The sequence below is a fragment of the Sciurus vulgaris genome, assembly GCF_902686455.1.
Source record: "Sciurus vulgaris genome assembly, chromosome: 1".
NCBI lineage: Eukaryota > Metazoa > Chordata > Mammalia > Rodentia > Sciuridae > Sciurus > Sciurus vulgaris.
The window spans coordinates 198,043,027-198,056,169 of NC_136461.1; positions in this window are offsets into that span (position 1 = coordinate 198,043,027).

Here is a 13,143-nt window from a genome sequence, read left to right on the forward strand (position 1 = left end):
TTCTTGTGATCACTCCAGAAAGATTTCAGACACAGAGAGGAGAAGGGCAGCATGACCCTCCTGCTCTCCAGTTTTTTGGGGGGTCCCAGAGAAGTTTCTAGGTCCTCCTCTTGACTTTTGGACGGATAACCTGATGGCATCAGACTTTCAGGTTCCCACTGCACATGATGAATGTCCAAGGCCACTCTAAGTCACTTCAGCCCATGCAGACCAGCTCTAATTGGAACCTGTTCTTACCGATTTTATGGTTAGGGGGAATTCTCCTTATCTCCCTGACTTCTGGAATCCAGTCTGTATGAGGATTACGAAAGTCTTTCTCTTCAGCGTAGCTTGTCAGGGTGGAGCCTTTTGGGTCTGCATTTCTCCTGCAGATAACAGGTTTGCTGAGGAATGTTACATGTCCTATTGACTTAAGCCAGGAGGGCAGGACTGCAGGTAAATTGCTTTTTGAAAGAAAGCATGTGGGGGTCAGCATAGTGGGCCCAGTTTACAGAATTATTCTCTTAAGCTCATGTCCCCATGGCTCATGGCTGACTATCACTATCACTGCCTCTCATTGGGTAGTCATAGTTACCTCTTCTGTCCCTCTTCTGTTGGGTGCTTCTCCACTGAGAAGGAAATGACCATTTTTATTTGGCAATTTGCTAATATAGACTTTCTCCCAGATAGCCACACACATAAGGTTTTAAGAATTTATAAATGAAGCCAAGGGTATTGAAGGCAGCCCAGCCTGAGGGCTGTCTTTAAGAAATCATGTCTTGTCACCAGTTCACACTTCAAGGACATCTTATTCATATTATTCTTTTGTCCCCTGGCTTGGACATTTTATTTTTTTATATTTTATTTTAATTAAATGAATTTATTGGGTGTGGTTTTGAGGCATGTAAATTGTGCATAATGATCAATAAAGATAGTTTGCATCACCACAAATTTGATTAATACATAGTACCCAAAACAGCTAGAAGCAATAGGTTCTAGGACCCCTGTGATGAGGGGTCAGGCCACCTCTGCTTGGTGCTGAGGAGACTCCTGAGAGTCCGAGGCCTGTAGGGAGGCCATCAGGTCTCACCAGACACCAGTAGAGCCGCTGGAACAGACCAGAAGAAGGTGGGCAAATCCCATCCACTGTTTCAGATACTCAGAAGAAATGACTGGCTAGCACTCAGAAGTGGTTTTTGCCATTAGAAGGTTCCGGAACAGAAGAAGGGGAAGAAGGCTGGAGGAAAAAAGGGGTTATCTGTAGAACAGATTGGCCAAGCTTCAAGATTTTTTCCAGCTTTATTCAAGGAATTTAGACACCAGTGAGCCACCATGTTGCATTCAAATGTGTTTTTCACCCCTCCTGTCTAGAGCAAATTCTCTTCCTCTTTCTGCAACCCCTTCTAACAATTTGTAGCTGGCATTCAGCATTTTGAATGTGGCGTTTTGATTTGGATGATGACAAGATATTTCTCGAAACTGATTTACTTTATGCCAAATATGAAATTGGATTTGGGATGGTTGGAGCAGATGGAAAACCCATGAAAAAATATCAGAGCAGCCGCATCGCAGGCCCAGGGGCTGTGAAATCAGGCTGCTTTTAAGCGGGGGTGGGTGGTGTCCTAGGGCTCTAATTCAGGACAAAGTGATAGGAAAATTGGCGAGGTGGTGGAGGGACACGAAACCCCTTTCAAGCAAGTGCCTGGTTCTGAGTTTCTCAGCAAATGCCCCAAAGGTCTTTGTGGACACGTTCAAGTAACATCATTTCTCACAGACGGAGTCCCCCTCCTAGGCCTGCCTCCTCCCTCCCTCCCAGGTCTCAGAAGAATCTCGGGATTGTGTGTGCACACTTAGCTTCCATCACTCAGCCCTACCCTCCTGCTCCCTCGCCCTCTGAGCCCATCGCTCTTTCCTCCTTTGTCCTTCCCATCTCTCTTCCTTTCACCAACACCTCCATCTTCCTCTCCCTTCTAGATCTCATCCTGCCTCCTGATCATTGACTGATCTGCTGCTATCAAGAAGCAAATGATTGGTGATAATGGCACCAAGTCCTGGACTCTCCTTCCCTCCCTCCGTGGGCACCAGGCTTGGAATACAGGTTGCTGATGGAGAGAATCCATGAGCCCAGAAATGGCAGGCCCTGTGAGGGGCTTCTAAGGGAGTCTCGGGGGATTCTGGTCCTTAGCAGCTCAAAAGTCCCCCCTAGCAGGTCAGGTTCAGTAGCAGCCTGCTGGTCTCCTCTCCACCTAGATCCTCTGGCTTGGGATCAAGCATTCTGGGACCTACCAAGGAAAGTCGAGAGCTACTTTTATCCCAGAGCAAACCTTCGCTTGTAACTTGACACAAGTCTACAACATCTCTCTGTGCAGTACTGAACCTGCCGAGCGGACTCTGCTTTTTAATCTGTGACTCCTCCTTGGTCCGCCCTTCTTTGGAACAAAGTCTGAGTTTCTTGCCGTGGGGCACGCAGGGTCTTCTAACCTCTGCCTGTTTTCTCTAAGGCTGGGCCTCTTATATTTCTAGCTCTGGAAAATCTAGTCATTAGGACATTCTTATAAGTCTGTTTCGGGCCTTTGAATGCAGTTCTTCTTGGTGGGTCTTTTCCATCACTATCACCAGTGTGCCTGGCTAGCTTATCCTTTCACTTTAAGCTGTAACATTAACTCCCCCAGGAGACCTTCCTGATTCCTCCTAGCGCACACACCTCCCTCCCTCCATCCACCTGCCCATCCTCTCCCCTGCGCACCTGGGCACATACGCCCCATCCACACAGTCTACCCCACACACATACATGTGCCCACATGGATACTCCCACGCACATGCCCAACCACACATAGATTTTAGTTTTGAACTTACAAAAGAGTAAGTTTATATTACGTATTCTCAATGTGTGTATTTTCCCACTTACACCCGTAAAAACAAACTCACTCTCAGATACACATTCCCTATTGCTGAACACAAAGCCTCCAAATGTCCTTTCAACTTAACAGATGTATATGAATTGTGTAGACACATCATGTCCTTTTCACTTGACATATCTGGTGACACTACACATTTTTTTAAAAAAATTTTTACATACTGCATTTTGATTCATTGTACACAAATGGGGCACATCATTTCATTTCTATGGTTGTGCACAATGTAGATTCATAGATTGATGAAGTCTGTCTCAGTCCACCATTTTTTATACCACATTTCTGACAGTAAGCTGGACATGATCTTGTCTCGCCTTATACCTTAGCAAGACATGCCTTGCTCCTTCCTCCAAGAACCAAGAAACTTAGAAAGGTTAATGAAAGGACACATGGAATGCAGTTCCTTTGGTCTTGTGATAATTCCTGCTCACTGTAAAATAGAATAAAGCCTTGTATCAATTTTCTGCATGATACCAAAGTCCTTAAAGCCAGTGCTGAAGGAGAGCATGGAACAGGATAGACAAAATGCGATTCAGTCCCGTTAGTGTTGAGAATCTGCTATGTACCCATATGACGGAGTTAATTGTGTTCTCCCCAAATTTCTGTGTTGAAGCTCCAACTCCTCAGTGTGACTGCATATGGAGACAGGGCTTAGATGGAGGTCGTGAAGGTCATAGAGTGGAATCTGTTATAGTTTGGATAGGAAGTGTCTCTAAAAGCTCCTGTGTTAATGCAGGAATGTTTGGAGGAGGAGGAAAGGCTGGAGGAGGTGAGTCACTGAGGCATGCTCTGGAAGGATGCATCTTCCCTGTGGCCTCATCAGCCCCTTCCCTCTCTCTGCTTCCTGCTTAGCTATGAATGGAGCAGTGTTTCTCCACCTCACCCTTCCAAATACCCCTTCCACTTAACAGTATGTATATGAATAGCACAGAATTGTTAGGTCAACATATCTAGTGACACTACGCATTTCTGATGCTCTGCTTCATCTTGGACCCAGAGCAATGAGTCTGTTCTCCATGGACTAAATCTCTGAAATCCCAAGTCAAATAAACTTTCTGTCCTCTAACTTTTTCTACTCAGATGTTTTGTTCACAAGAACACTAAGAGGACTAACAGAGGGCATTAATTCTATAGGGTTGGTGTCCTTAAAAGAAAAGGAGGAAATTCTGGATATCTCTCCTCTCTCCCATGCACCATGAGGAAAAGCTATGTGAGAACATAGTAAGGAGGCGGATCTCTGTAAGAAGAGCCCCATCAGAAATCAGCCATGAAGGCACCCTGTGGTGGATATCTAGCCCCTGGACTGTGTAACATTATGGTCTGTTGTTTAAGCCAGCGGTCTGGGGTATAGTTAAGGTACCCTGAACAGACTAGCATAGCCATGCCCACTGTTCTAAGTATGAGTGATAAGGCAGGTCGCAAACAGAGGACGTCTTCCCACTCACGCAGCTTAGATGCCAATGGGGAGCAACAGCCTTGTCCCTTTGTTCCTCACACCCAAGGGTGGTAGTGGTTTCTTGCTTTAGCTAAGTGTCTCCTTCTGGGGTTCCTTCACTCTCATTTGTTTTATCAGACTCCTTCATTCCTTGCATAACCCATTCTGAGAAGTGCACTTCCTCTGTTGAAAACACTCGGAGTGTTTTTCTGCTGCTTGGTCGAAGTAATAAGGTCTATTTTCCAGTGTGATCTGTGAGGATTTCAGTATGATTCTGGTCACCATGTAAAACAGGATGGTGCTTGGAATAATGATATTCTTCCTTAACATACACACTGCCACACTTCCTCCTTCCCTACCCAGGGATTCATTGCCACAGTTTGTCTTCTTGGAATTCTAGAGCTCTTCTCTGAAGATGATTAAGGTGATGTCATTAAAGCAAATGGGAAGTATTATATTGGTAACTGACCCTCAATGTAATTGTCTCTGGCAAGGACTTTTAAACAAAGGTGAGCTCCAATCTATACTCTCAATGAAGTGATCTTTCGAAAGGCCCACTTATTTTCTGGTCTGTCCACTCCTGGTGTGTGTACTTAGGCTGAGTAACTGTGCAGGCTGGTTTTGTGTTCTCATTAGAGTTTCTTGGTTTCCCACATGGTGCTGGCAGATGAAGGCCTTTGAGATTCATAAATAGGACTCTACTGCCTCTTCTTGGAACTATGGTTTTGATCATAGTGAGCCTGAGCTCAAGATAAACAAGAATGAAAGTTGCTGGGTAGTGACTTTCAAATAGAAGTTGCCAGCTGGAGACCCCTAGGCCTGTTGCAATAAGCAGAAAGACTTTGTTTAGCCTACATAAAATTTTATTTCGTTTAATTAGAATGCGTTATCAAAATATCAAAGTTAGACATTTTACATTTTAAAATTTCAGTGTCTCTTGTTTACTGAAAGGTTAGGAGAGGTGGATGCAGGAGGTCCTTTTTCCATAAGGTAACAACAGCTTCCTAATATAGAATAAAGTATTTGTTCTCTAGGTTGCTACCGTCCCAACAGACTCAATCAGTCATTTCACCTGTCTAAACCCTGTAGCCTGAGACGGTGTCCCCTGTGATGGAATGTGATATGAGGGAGAAATAAGTTTGTATGGTGCTAAGCCACTGAGACTTGGAGAATTATTTGTTACCACAGCATAGCCAGCCTGCGTGACTAATGCATGTGGCTTTTCTGTTGTCACCAGTACACTCTAGGTGGAAATAAGAACATACTCTAGAGTAGCTAGGTGTCAGGTTGTATTAGCTCTGGTTCTCTGGAGAAACAAAAGCAATAGGAGAAAGAGAAAGATTTTAAAGAATTGGCTTCCATGGGCTGGGGATATAGCTCAGTAGGCAGAGTGCTTGTCTCACAAGCACAAGGCCTTGGGTTCAATCTCCAGCACTGCAAAAACAAAAACAAAAACAAAAACTCTCAGCAACAATTGGCTTACATAAATGTGGAGGCTGGCAAGTCTGAAATCTAATCTATAGTCAGGCCAGCAGGAAGCAGAGGCAGTTAAGAGCTGAGACTGCAGTGTTCAGTCTACAGGGGGAGGGGGGATCAGGCAGAATTTTTATATTGCCATCCAGAAGCGGAAACCCTTGTTCCTTGGGAAATTTTAATTTTTAAGCGTTTTGACTTATTAGATGAGGTCCACCACATTATAAAGGTAATCTGCTTACTCAAAAGTCCATTGATTGCAAATGCTATTGAAACCTCTAAAACAACTTCACAGAAATATCAAGATGAGTGTTTGACCAGACAGCTGGCACTATAACTCAGCCATGCTGACACATAAAATTAACCATCACACATGTTATACACAAAGTCTTGGGAGTGTACTTCTTCCTAATCCATCAGCTTTATTCTTTGGTTGAATTTTAAGCATCTCTGTATTAAGAGAAGTAGATGTAATCTGCAGAGAAAAGGAAGTCCTCCTGGATTTTTAATATAAGACATAAAGTATTAAAGAAAGCTTCAAAACATCTCACCATTCCTTTGCTCTTTGCCAATCACTAGCCAGAGCACTGAAGGGCAGTGTTGTGAGATGCTTGCCTGTGTGAGCCACAGACTGGCCACCAGGGCCAGCCTCAGCTGCCATGCCCTCCTGACCTGCAGAGAAGCCCAAGTCTGCAGCTACCTGCCTTGCCTGGCACCTGCCAGGCACAGAAGCATCTTGCTACCAATCAGGAAAGAAAGGGCACAATGGCATTGCAGCCACCCTAGGGGTTTGGGAAGAAGAGGGCACTGCACAGAGATTCAGTCAAGGAGAGAGGGGTCCGGGCAGAGCCAGAAGGAGGCACATGCTCCCTCCTACTCAAAGAACAGGTCCTGGGCTTCTCTCTCCATACTTTTCCCTCTTATGCAACTAGGTGGTAGGAAGTGGTGGGGAACAAGAGAAGGGTCTCAGTCTCCCCCAGGCTAACCCGTCCAGTCCCCTCCTTGATCCTTGCCCTTGGAAGGTCTCACGGGGACCAGGTCAGTCAAATGGGAATTCAAAGAGCAGGTCCCAGAAAACTGGTAGAAGAGCTCCTAGAGGCCAGGGACAAATGAGACCTCAGCCAGGCAGCAACAGAGGTGAGTTTGCTGCGCTGTCTTTCATGGGATGCTACAGACTCATCCCAGGTGGATGATGGGGTGGAATCTGCTCGGAAGACAGCCCAGTGCAGTGGTTAGTGCACAGCCACAAGCTGACAGCCCTCCATTTGGATCCTGAACTCAGTACTCACGGCCTCAAGGCCTGGTAAAATATCATTTAACCTCTTCAGCTCCGTTTTTGAACTTGTAAAACAAGGATCAAAATAATAGTATTTCCTTACCTTAAAACACACATGCACACACACAAAATGAAGGGACACAGGAAACTTTTAGGGGTGATGAGGATGTGTCACCTGAGTCGTGGAGATGGTTTCGTGGACTTGTTCATTCAGGACCAGACTCATCAAATTGTACAAATTAAATATGTGCAACTTTTTGTATATCATTGATACCTCGATGAAGCTGCTTAAAAACCGTATTTCGTTTCAAGGTTGGGAAAGTCGTGATGAGGGATAGAATAAAAGAGATTATTCCAGAAAATGCAAATAAAGTATAATTACTGCCACTTTAGGGCTCCTCTTCTGTTTGTTCTAGCACTCTTCTGTGCAGTCTGTATATTTACTTAATCAGTTCTCAGAATGTCCTTATGAGTTAGGGACCGGGAGTTTGTTCCTGGCCTATTTAGAGCCTGTGGATAAAGCAGCAAAAATTCTCGTCTTTCCCATCTATTGGAAGTTGTTATAATATACTATTCATGTTAGACAAGACACCATTGGCTTCTCCTGAAAACTGGCACTATGTACACAAATCTGTCCTGTCTATGCTGGGCCAGCACTCACTTAGCCCTCGTGCCCCTGTGCCTGGTACAACTCACACACCTGCACACAGTGGGTCTGCAGATATCATTGTTATCTTCAATTTACAGATGGAAAAACTGAGGCTCATCAAGGTAAAATCATAGCATTCTGTAATTATATCCTACAATGAGAGCCAAGGCAGCGACATGGTGTCGGATACAAAGTAGGTTCTCATTAAATATTAATTGTAGTATTTTCCCCTGTTAGAAATAACTCAAGTAGACAAAGAGGAGTTTGTGACAAGTTTTGCCTTAAAAGGGAGGTTATTCCGGGGGCAGTAAAATGGATTGAGGGGAGAGAGATTTGCATCCCATATATAAATTGGCACACAGTTTTTTAATTGGTGTGTGCACTGTAGTTTAGTTTTTGATGTTGTAATGCAGTCTTTTTATGTAGTTACAGTTTTGCTAATTATTAAAATGCCTTATGTCTGTGACATACTTTGTTCCCTTCAAAGGTTTGCTGTGTTCACCCTGTCAATACCCCTGGATTGGGAAGGACACAGCGTGTCTTCCAAATTTCACAGATGTAAGGAGAGTGACCGGATGACCAGCAAGATCCCTGATTATGTGGTAAAGACCTGGGCACTGAGGGTTTCATTTTTGGATCAGGAACGACAATGGAGCCCTGAAGGGGTGAGCCCTGGGGCCCAGGCTGCTGGCCGTGCTCTTCTCTCCTCTGCCCACTGGGCAAATCCCAGTGGTACAAAGCAAGGAGGCAGCGCACTAGAAAGCTCACGTTCACCAGCTGGAGATCTGAAGGTCACTGTGCTGAATCAGAGGTGCACTCAAGCAGCTGGGAGGTGAAATGTCCAAGTCCCAGCCCTGCATTTACGACGGCTATGACCTTCAGGGGAGTCACCAAACTTGCTGTGCCTCAGTGGCCTCATAAGTAGGTTGGGAGGCGACAACACGTAGAGTTGTGAGGGTGATGGGAGTCTACGTGTGCTGGCACTGAGAACAGCCCTCCACACGCTCCATACAAGTCACACACGCACGAATCTTCCTCCCAGAGGCAGGACTGATCAATTCTTCAGGGTCTACTAGGGAAAGAAGGCTGCAGAGAGGAAGCAGGTGTCCACTATCATTTGATCAAAAAATTGAGCGAAATATTCCTTGAAAGACACACTTGTTCAGGAGTTTGGAAGTAGGCAACCCCCACACCACGTGGGTACTGGCAGACCTCTTTTAGAAATGCTAATTTTAAGGATGGTTTTTGAAAACACAAAACAATCTTATCTGTGATTTTACACAAAGAGTACAAAACAACTTGTCCTTTTCTTCATGAGTCAGGGTCAGACTTTTGCTTTTAGTGATCTCTTCTCAGATACCCGGGAGCTACTCTTAATAGACTGTCCAAGGTCACACCAAGTAGTCAGGTACAGTCTGAAAGGGACATCGACTGACTACTGAAATGACCAGCTGGTGGCACAGGGCTCTGCTTATTGATGACCTTTTCCACCATCTTCTGTTTCCACAGTTGTGGTCAGAAATGTGACCTCCAGAGGAGCAAGTGCTGGGCATGCCGCCTGCCCATGCCCCACGGAGACCGCAAACGCACCAGCACCGTGGCACTTGGCAAGGCTGAGTCCCAGGACTGCAGGACAGAGGATTAATTGTTACCCCTAAGTAAAAGATGTTGCCAAGTGGGCTGTGGGACAATGCCAGCTGTAAAGCAGGCATCAGTTTCAGAGATGCTGAAATGGAAAAAAGAGCATCTTAGGTTCCATGGGACATGGGACATAGAGCCAGAGGTAACTAAATTGCTGATAGACTGCATTGGATCTGCTTTTCACACTACATTTCTTTTCTCCGATTTAGTCTGTAATTTGTCACTTGAGCATGGCAGTGCTGGAGGAGACTTCATTTCTTACACAATGTAGGACAATTATACCACAAAGTCAGAAGACGTTAAACCCTTTGGTTTGGTTCCAGATCTTCCGATGACAGATGAGAAAACTGGGGCTGAGATAAGGAAAGTGACTTTTTTAAGGTCATACAGTTATTTTTAACAACAATAATAATCAAACTCAGTGTGAAACCCAGAAACAAACAAGCAAAGACGACGATGAGAAAACTGATGAAATTTTACTGAAGTCTTTTAATTTAGTTAATAGTTTTCTACCAATGTTAATTGTCCTGTTTTAACAAATGTACCATGGTTACATATTCCCACTGGGGAAAGATGAGTGAATATTATACATGAACTTTCTATACGATCTTTGCAAGTTTGCTATAAATTCCAAAATCAAAAATTAAAAATACAGAACATTAAATGGTAGCTAAGCTTTATTGATAACTTTCTGTGTTCCAGGCCCTGTGCTTCACATAGTTTTTCTTATTTAACCTTTTTTTCAAACAAGCCAGTGCAATAACCCAACTCCAGGTAGATAGATGAAAAATTAATGTTTGCAGAGATTAAATAGCAAAGACCATTTGACCCTAAAGTTTATATTCTGATTAAACATACCTAGTTTGAAACCAGGTTAAGCCTGCTTTGTGTTGCTATAACACAATGAAGATTGGTTAATAAGACTGGGTTACTTAAAAGGAAAATAAATTTTTTTTTTAACTCATTCCATTTTTAAAAAAATTTGTTTTAATTAGTTATACATATGTGGTAGAATGTACTTTGATACATCATATATAATGGAATATAATTTCTTAATCTTCTGGTTATATATGATATCAAATCCCATTAGTTATGGGGTAATAATGTCTGATTCATTCTACTATTCTTCCTACCTCCATGCCTCTTCCCCTCCCTTCACTCCCCTCTACCTAATCTAAAGTAAGTCTATTCTTCCCTAGCACTACCCCCTAATTTTGAATTAGTATCCAGATATCAGAGAAAACATTTGGTTGTTGGTTTCTTGGGATTGGCTTATTTCACTTAGCAAGATATTCTCCAGCTCCATCCATTTACCTGCAAATGCCAGAATTTCATTTTTCTTTAAGGCTCAGTAATAGACCATTGTGTGTGTATATATATCACATTTTCTTTATCCAGTCATGTATCGAAGGGCTAAATTCCTAGGCTAGTTCCATAGTTTAGCTATTGTGAGTTGAGTGGCTATACTGAGAAGTGGGATAGCTGGGTCCAGTGGTGGTTCTGTACCAAGTTCTGAGGAATCTCCATACTGTTTTTCATAATGGTTGCATCAATTTGCAGTCCCACCAGCAATGTATCAGTGTGCCTTTTTCCCCACAACCTTGCCAACACTTATCGACAGTTCTGGAGGTTGGGAAATCCAATATTATATAGGTGTGGCATTTGGTGAGGTCCTTCTTGATGCACCAAAACGTAGTGGAAGCGATCACAGGGTGTGGAGGCAGCAGCTTGTAAGCTCAAGTCTTTTTTTCTGCTTATGCAGCCACTAGCCTGAACATGAAGGCCCGACCGTCATTATTCCAGCTAACTCTGACTACCTCCCAAAAGCCCCACAGGAAAATACCATCAACGTATGAATTTGGAGATTAAGTTTCCACCTCATGAATTTTGGAAGGACAGGTTCAAACTATAGCAGAACCTCAGAGTACTCCATTCTGGATCCTTCATGATACCAAGGCATCTTCACATGTATGTCTGACTGGAGTGAAGCAAATGAAAGAAAACAGAGCCAAGTCCTGAGCTGCTCAGCATCACCACCCACTCTGCCAGAAAAACTTGGAGGAAGTGGAGCGACTGCTGGGTATGCTGGTGCGTACCCATGACCCCAGATGTTTGGGAGGCTCAGACAAGAGGATTGTAAACTTGAAGCCAGCCTCAGCAACTTAGCCAGGACCTAAGTAACTGAGCAAGACCTTGCATTTAAAAAAAAGAAAGAAAGAAAAAGACTGGGGATAGCTCAGTGGTTAAGTGCCCCTGGGTTCAATCCCCAGTGCCAAAAAAAGTTAAAAATAATAAAAAGAAGTAGGAGAGCAAAGCGACAACACTGTTTATGGGTGGCTTGTGTGGCTGCCTTATGTGGTGATGGCAGGAGCCTGGTTTTGCTCCCATAATGTGACCTGTCCTCAAAGAACCCATCGTCCATCCATGACGCTGACAGCAGGAGGCAGTGGTCAGATGCCCACACTCTTTCTGCCTGGCACTGTGACTCCCTAGGATGCAGCAGAAAGAAATGGCCCTGGTGTAAACCTCCCCTTAACAGAAGCCAGGTGCTTGACGCCCGGCTCTGACGGGCACAGGGTCCCCCTCTGTGGCAACAAGAAGCAGTGCCGCTAGAGTCCCTGTGCTGCCCCTTCTCCTGGGTTCCCACCTCTGGCCTCTCCAGGTCCTGGTGGAGACAGTGAGGGGAACTGGAATCTCTCACCCCACTCCAGAGAGCCACTGTCTCTCCTCTCTCTCCCTCTCTAAGTGCCTCCTTGCTACCTTTCTTCATCTCGTCTGTCCTTCTCTCTCCTTCCAGTGGAAATTTGGCTGACGTTGGACTTCATTCCCTCTGGCCACTGTCCTGATTTGACTCTTCCTTGCCTTGTTGATTTCAGTTCTTCACCGATTTCCATTTCTCTCTTACTGTGTCTTAGCAGGCGGCCTTGGACTTTCTGGAGCGAGGCAACCTATACAAAACCCAAACACTGAGGATGCTTAGAAGGGAAATACAGATTAAACCAATGTCTCTCTGAAAATGTCAGCAAATAATAAAAGCATCTCTATCAAGATGTTGGTCTAAGTTCAGAAAACAGGTCTGAAAATTATGGGAAATATAGGACGCAAAGGCAAGAATTATCTCCTCTGTCTGGTGCTTTAGAGTTACACAGGGCTTCCCTTCCACTGCCCCTGAACGAGAGCCCTTTGAATACCAAGGGGTCTTCCAGGGTTCTAGGATGGTCCTTAGGTAGAACTGCTGGAACCAACCATTCTACGTTCTTTTTTTTTCTCCTGTGATGCATATCATCTGTCCAAAACAAAGAATCTATGACACACTCGGTGTTCATATCCAGGTCGGTACAGAAGCTGTGTGGCCACAGAAGGCTCCATGCACAGCACATTGACAGGATGCTCAGTGGGGCTCTCCTAAACCCTGCAGGACTCAGAGAGAGGGCTCCTCCTAATCTGGACTGTCAGAGGCACCTTCCTGTCCAGGCAGGTCTTTGAGGAAGGGTTGAACTTACAAACTGCATCAGGGAAAGGTTGGAAATAACAAGAAGTCACTGTCTCTCTTTCTTGCTCTCCTTTTTCTAAATGACTCCTCTTGTCTTTTCTTCATCTCCTACTGTCCTTTCCTCTACTTCCTGTGGAAATTATGACGGATGTTGGGTCTTCGTTCATTTGTCATTCTAAGAAGTAGGGAAAAAAAAGAGAAAGAAAGAAAAAAGTAGGTCAGTGGAGGGAAGGGGACAAAAAGAGAATTGTCTGACTTTCCCTGTGGGTTCCAATGTGTCTT